Below are 7,432 nucleotides of genomic sequence, written 5' to 3'. Positions count from 1 at the left end.
ACTGATTCCAGCAACACGCCATCTACCCCAAGACTTGTCTAACAGTTGCCAGATGTGGGGAAGTATTTAAAATCTTACATGTAGTATTCAAGCCCCTTTCTTCTTTATGAACTTCCCCTAAGACTGAGGAATCCAGGGTTGGTCCTGACTTTCCCCCTCTGCTTTGAAGTCATTTACTTTTTATCTGTCTTGCCTGAGACAGCTGTTTCATTTCGCTGATAGATGATATGTCACCTTACAGCTATCTTGGGTTTCTTTCACTTTATGAGGGCTCTTTTTCTCTACACGGTTTCATTTCAACTCTTGTCTTCTTATATAAATAATGAGCTCTTTAAAAACATACTACTGTAATCTATTGGCACAGATCAAGGAGTGTCTGCAATCCACAAATGAAACTGGTGTGTGGGTTGTGGTTATCTCAACTCTATTCTATTCTAGACATCAGATTCATAAACTCTGACATTTCACAGAGGAAATAAAATGGTCTTATATTTTATCTGGCATAACTATACCTTCATTTGTTTCAATTTCCTCAAATTACACTGGCAATATATACTGTTAGTAACAAGACCAGTTATATCAAAGATAATAATAAAAATATGTTTGTTTCAGATTGAACTGAATTTTCAATTTGGTTGCTTTCCAAAATAGAGCAGCACTAGAGGAAGTATATTAATCTGCACAATTTAAGCTTTAATGGGCTAGGAAACACGCTTTTACATTAATATGATTTAAAACCAAAGTACTGCAGTTGTATTAAAAATAAATCAGCTTCTGCATGCACGTCTGAATAACCAGGGTTTTATAACTTGCATTGCTTTTACTTTTCTGTAAAAGGAGGAGACAATCCTGAAAGGATTGACATGGGGACTGCAAGCTGCAGTACATAATGATGTGTAAAGGAGGAGATCGGAATGTCTCTGACACGTCTGCTCTCAAAAATATGCAAGTAAACTACATTAATTTGTGGGATTTGTAATTTTTCTTTTCCACCCATTGTGCTGTTGTTTAGTGCCTGATTCAAGCACAGCATCCAGCATCAGGGAGGGAGGCCATGCTCAGCCTATGTACACGTTTCTGGGCTGTTTCTGCGTGAGTACTTTGTTACGCAGCCTTACTCTTCTTGTGTGTTGCTCTCTCCTTGCCCAGGATCCAGTATGAACCAGCTGGTTTGCTCTGTCGTGGTCAGAGGCTCTTTCCTTTATGCAGGAGGACAGAAGCTTTTCCAAGGGCTGTGGGAGAAAAACAGAGAGGGGAGATACCATTGGCCAGGTTGTCAAAGTCTCTGGTGACAGAGTGTAAAGGAGAACAGCAAAGGGAGGAAAGCAAACATGAACTCAGACACTGGAATCTCATTTTGGAAACATTATACATTTCCAATACCTTTATTTATTTTTTTTTTTTCACATGGTTTTTGTGAAGACACCATTGGCAAAATTTCTAGTATGGTGAATAGTGCAAAGCAGTAAAAGAAAACAGTAAGACTTGGCTTCCAGGAATCAATGGAGAAAATCTGTGAGAAGCTCATCTTCATTTGGCACTGATTATCAACTGCATGCATCAGAGAAAAAAAAGAAATGATGAATTTCACTGTACGAACACAAATCTAGTCTTTATTAACTTCACTATGTGGGAAACTGGACCCACAATTTTCACAGCAGTAAAATGCTCATGCTCATGGTATATTAATATATTTTTTCTTCTTTTTGGAGGATTATTTTTCTGTTTCAGTATTAAATAACTTTATTATATTATTCATTTTATGTATTAATATGAAGGTCATAAATACAGATACATATTTTATTAAAACAGCTTTTATTAACTTATACATTATATATATATTTTTTAATAGAATCATAGAATGTCCTGAGTTGGAGGGGACCTACAAGGTTCATGAAGTCCAGCTCCTGTCCCTGCATATGACAACCCCACAGTTCACACTATGTATCTGAGGTCATTGTCCAGTCTCTTCTTGAACATTGTCAGGCTTGAGGCTGTGACTGCCTCCCTGGGGAGCCTGTTCCAGTGCTCCACTACATTCTGGGTGAAGAACCTTTTCCTAATGTCCAACCTAAACCTCCCCTGGCACATGTTCCTGCCACTTCCTTGGGTTCTGTCATTGGTCACTAAAGAGAAAAGTTCGGCACATGCCCTTCATGCTCCCCATGTGAGGAAACTGCAGACCATGATGAGGTCTATCATCAGTCTCCTCCAGGCTGAACAAAACCAGTGACTTTAGTTGCTCCTCATATGGCTTCCCCTCCAAACCCTTCACCAACTTTGTGGCTATCCTCTGGTCACTCTCCTGTAGCTTAATATCATTTTTATCCTGTGGCACCCAGAACTGCACACAGTGCTCCAGGTGAGGCTGCACCAGTGCAGAGTAGAGCAGGACAATCATCTCCCTCGAGCAGCTGGCAATGGACATGGGTGGCCTTCTTGGCTGCCAGGACACACTGTTGGCTCATGTTCAACTTGCCATCGACCTATTGCTTGGGCAGTCTCTGGAAATAAAAATAATTAGTAATGAAATCAACACAATTCAGCCATGTCTACTGTTAATATTCATTCTTGAAGTTTAGCTGATCCTTCAGCTAACGTGACAGTGCTTTTGTGCCTGAATAAGGTACCATTTTAAACAGGAGAAGAAAGAAAACAGGTTCAAGTAATGAAACTTCAGTAATTAAGACACCAACCTAGATCACAAATGACATTTGAATGTAGATCTGAGGCTTTGTACCAAGAACAGGTAAACATTCTGGGAGATGAAATTGTTCACGAAGTGGTCACCATTGGTGACTAATGAAAGATAAATGTTATGTTCAGGACATTTAAAATCCACAAAAATTATTATGAATATTGGTTTTGTAATATTTAGTCTCTAAGTCTGACTGTAGATAATCTTTTCATCTTCAGAAACACTAAACCAGTAGTAGCTCCCTTGCTCAGGACCTGACACTAAAATTATTCAGAAACAGTAAGTGCTGCAGTAATTGTAGCTATAACTACATGAATAAAAGACCTTAAGTACACAAGAAGATAGGATTTCTGAGTTACCTTCTGGCCACTCAAATACTCTGAGCATCTTGAGGAGATAAAAGCGCACATAAATCCAATTGTTTGGTGTCCAGCACAGCTGGGCTAAGCACCAGGGAAGGAGTCTGGCTGGGACATATTTCTGATTGGGTCATTAAATAGGAAATGCTTGAAATGGCCTAAATTTGTGTTTATCATCCTTCAAATCCTGTTTCTTCACTCCTTGCATGGAATACAACTTGACCATACTTGAAGAACTGAGACTTTTTTCTTTCTGTTACTTTGCCAATATATTTATAATGTTTTATTTATATGACTTATGTCCCTACCCTAGAAACTCTTGCTTCTAAGACAAAGATGATGTGGTCTAATTACCAGTTTCTTCTAAATGACTTTGTGTGGTAAATTTCAACTATTTTACGTATTACATGTAAGCTAGTATGGAGAAATAAGTAAGTGGATTTAAGACTTTTGTAAGTAAAAATATGGAAAGGGCTTACTTAGAAAACCAAACAAACCTGTATTTGATTTTGTAATAAATGTGAATACAGAAATCATTTAGACTGAGAGGGTGCTCTCTAATGAAGCCTCATTAGCAGTGTACTATATGGCCATATTGAGGATCCAGTCCTACAAGAGACTGAGCATTTTGACAGTGATAATTATTCTGCATTTTCTCTGTGTTGGGCCAATTGTTTTCTTAGGCAGTAATTAATGAAAGGTCTGTTTAGGAATCATGAGCTTTTAATACAGCAATGAGCAGGCATTCTACCTTAGGATATAGCACAGATGCCTAAAAGTAATTTGCTTTAACAGACAGCACCTAGTCTCAATTAAGAACATTTCAAACAGAGTTGCAGTTTAGCTTATGCTTCTAAAGTTCTAGTTACTCTTCAATAGACTGACAAATAAGTACAGTGTCATGTACTGACATCAATGAGTTTTGGATTAAGACTATTTGATTAGCAGTTATTCACTTTGTCTGAGTTTGGAGCATGAAATGATGGTTAACATGGCACAGCAATTTAATTTCTAAAAAGCTTGGCACATACTTAATATTAGTCATGTAAAATTTACATGGAATTATTTTTGTTTGTTTGTTTGTTTGTGGCAGGATAATTTCCTGCAGCCTGGATTTCGTTGTCTTTTGGAATATACTAATGCTATCCTGTTAATTTTTGTCATTAAACCCTGAAGCATTTACTGAAAGAAAAAATTATAATTCTGTCCTTTACACAGAATTGAAAATTTGCTAAACTAAGATTAGGTAAAACACATTAGCATGTGCACAAGTACTTAATTACATTAGTGATGCAAATGTTTTGCAAGATTATGGTTTTGTAAACAAAATGATCTTGTTATTATGGAGAATTGGTGATAACTGCCGTGTGAAGGAGACTCAGAGGCTAAGAGAAATGAGCCACACTGCCATGTTTAGCACCTAAACCAAAGCTTTCTTTAAAATGCATTGAATCCCCAAAAGAGTATTAAAAAATCACTGTTTAATTTTACATGGTAGATTCTGTAAAAAATCTATTCTGATTTTATTCTTGTTCTGTATGGATTACTTTAACTTTAGTATAATATAACTGGAGCAATTTTTTCCTGCCTAAGCTTCTGGATGTTCTAAATCCCCAACAATCGAAAACACGTGTGAGTGGAGAACTAATTTCACACTTCCAGCACTAAAACTTGGAATGCCTATTCATACATTTAACTTACAAAATATTAGGAAATATGTGGCATGAAATGTGTTGCAATGAATAGCTAGGGTTCTTCAGAAATGGAGGATCGTTTCACATTCACACCTGGCAGATGATTGTCTGCATCTTGAAAATTGGTGCTTACATGTCTAAAATATTATTTTCTATCCATCTGAAGCTGTTTACTAAGTTGCTTACATATGTATTTTAACACTAAAGTATTGATTATAATTTGCTACTAATAACATTTTTTGGCTATATTTCTCAAACATATCCATTTTTTTTCCTGAAATATTTGGGAATCTTAAGTGAACAAAGAAAATAAATTTGACTGTAAAATACTTTTATTGCTTAAATACAAAGCATTCTTGCTTGATTAGCAAATAAGAGAATCTGTACATAATTCTTCTTTGATGACCTTCATAACCCAGCATGGTTTTTGCCAGAGGCAGCCATCCCAGACTTAGAGCTATCAATACCCTCTGTCAGGGCACAGCAAGGGCCGGCTGCTCCCTAAGGGACAGGGAGCCAGGAGCAAGTCGTGGTGGGAGAGGCATTTATGTTGCAGAACATGTAAGAGTACATTAAAGAAAGAAGAAAAAAAAAGAAAAAAAAAAGGAAAAAAAATTATTTAGGTTGCAAAATCATGTTAACGGATATTAGGATGAACTAAGATGGATACATAGTTGCTTGTGTAAGCCTCATTCCCCTTCCCTGTGTGAGCAGGTTGTATGCTGAAGAAAGCCAATGTATTATGTAAAAATAGTGTATAATCAGTTAAGCCACCATAAGATTTTCAAGTAAAGGATCAGAAAGCGCATATTTAGCACTTCTTAAACATGAAACTGCAATTTTGAAAACTAACCCCCAGTTGTTTACAACAGAACTTACAGTGATATTTCTTAGTTTCCTTAAAGGAAAGATTTCACAGAACTCCAAAATACCATTTTTTCTTATTTAGCTGTGAGCTTTAAACTTGTGACCCCTTCGTGCTCAGTTTCAGCATTTTAACCACATGCCAAGAGAAAACTGGTATTTCTGGTATTTCACTCTATTTTGTAACAAATATGTTAGGATAGCCAGAACCTTAATAAGTGCTTTTTATCACTTTAAATCTAAATAAAATTATTTTTTTTTCTGAAGGGATAACAAGCCCAGGTTTGTGTCCAGAAATGTTGTACAACCTCCAACAGCTTGTGGCATCTCTGGTATACCATATCACATTATTGTTCCAATTCTGAAACATTTGTTGAGATGATAGATAAAACTTCTTTAAGGAATCCAGATGCTGCGAGACAAACCATGATTTTAACCATGCTTAATAAACAAATAAATAAATATTCAGCTAAACATGAACGTAATTTCGAAGCCATTTCTTTTTTTTTTTTTTTTTCATTAATTTTCTCTCTGCTTTCTGGATTCTTGCTTGTTATCTCAAAGAAGGCAGATGACGTAAAAAGACATAGAATATTTCATAATCAAAATAGAAACCCTTAAACTGCTCTCACTCCAAGTTTCCTTGTGATATATGTTGGCACATGTAGATATAGATGTGTATATTTATATTCATACGTATGTACATACACACATGCAGTGCCAGCTCCTTATCTGGAAACAGCGGCTATAGCAACTTGATTTGTCACAGGATATGTGACTGGTAAGGACATACACAATGTCACAAGTATAAATAATAAAACTTAAACAATACTGGCCTTTCTCTGTATTAAAATCCATATATAAATGCATATATATATACATATATATACATGTATACCTGTATAAAAATATATATACACAAATATGCAAAACACTGATTTGCAGCTATCTGTCCATATATCTATGTAATTTCAAACAATTTCTGTAATACCGTGATGCTTTACTGCCATGAAAGTGATTTCATATTCCATCAGTCCCTTTGAAAATGATGAAGTGAGATCATTTACCCTGTTCCTGTTAATGGGCTGGGCTTTTTATTCTTACTACAACAAAATGAGAGAATAGCTTGGCAAATTCATATCCATTACTACAACAGATGTACCATGGTGATACTAGTCAGATCATGTTTAATATTTGTGCTAATAAAGAAAAATATTCTGTCATTTGACAAGTTGGCGTATTTTCTTTCTGTTCTGCAAAGTTCCGACTGAAAGTACACATGACCTCCAAATTTCACGTCTTTTTGTGAAAACTCCTTCAAAGTTCAAGAATGCTTAGGCACATATGACTTTGGGACTTGCATAAGTCTAAGGTATCTACTTTTAGCATGAGGTTGTAATTAATAATGCTTTGCGGGCATCCAAATGTCTCTAAGCCTGCTGCAAAATTTAATTAATACTTTTAACAATATGGAGGGGTAGTCATGGGAGATAAAGGAATTCTTTCACATGAACTGAAGTGCAGCTGTCCTTGGACAGGCATGTAGCAGCTGTTTAACAGGAGGTAGAAGCACAGCTTAAGGCTGGAGATGATCTAAAAACAAGAGGAAATTTTGGTAGTAAAGATATAGCATCCAAGGTTGATTGAAGGGTGGATATTATGGCAAATGCTCTGTTGACTGTATCATGATTCCATATGCCTGGCTTATGATAACTACAGTTTATTGTAGACTGATTAGAGAAATAGACACTTTACTAAAGGGTATGTTCCATGTACTTAGATGGACAGATAATTAATTAAATTAATCAGATACAAAC

The sequence above is a fragment of the Columba livia genome, chromosome 2, assembly GCF_036013475.1.
Source record: "Columba livia isolate bColLiv1 breed racing homer chromosome 2, bColLiv1.pat.W.v2, whole genome shotgun sequence".
NCBI lineage: Eukaryota > Metazoa > Chordata > Aves > Columbiformes > Columbidae > Columba > Columba livia.
This window is presented reverse-complemented; position numbering follows the sequence as displayed.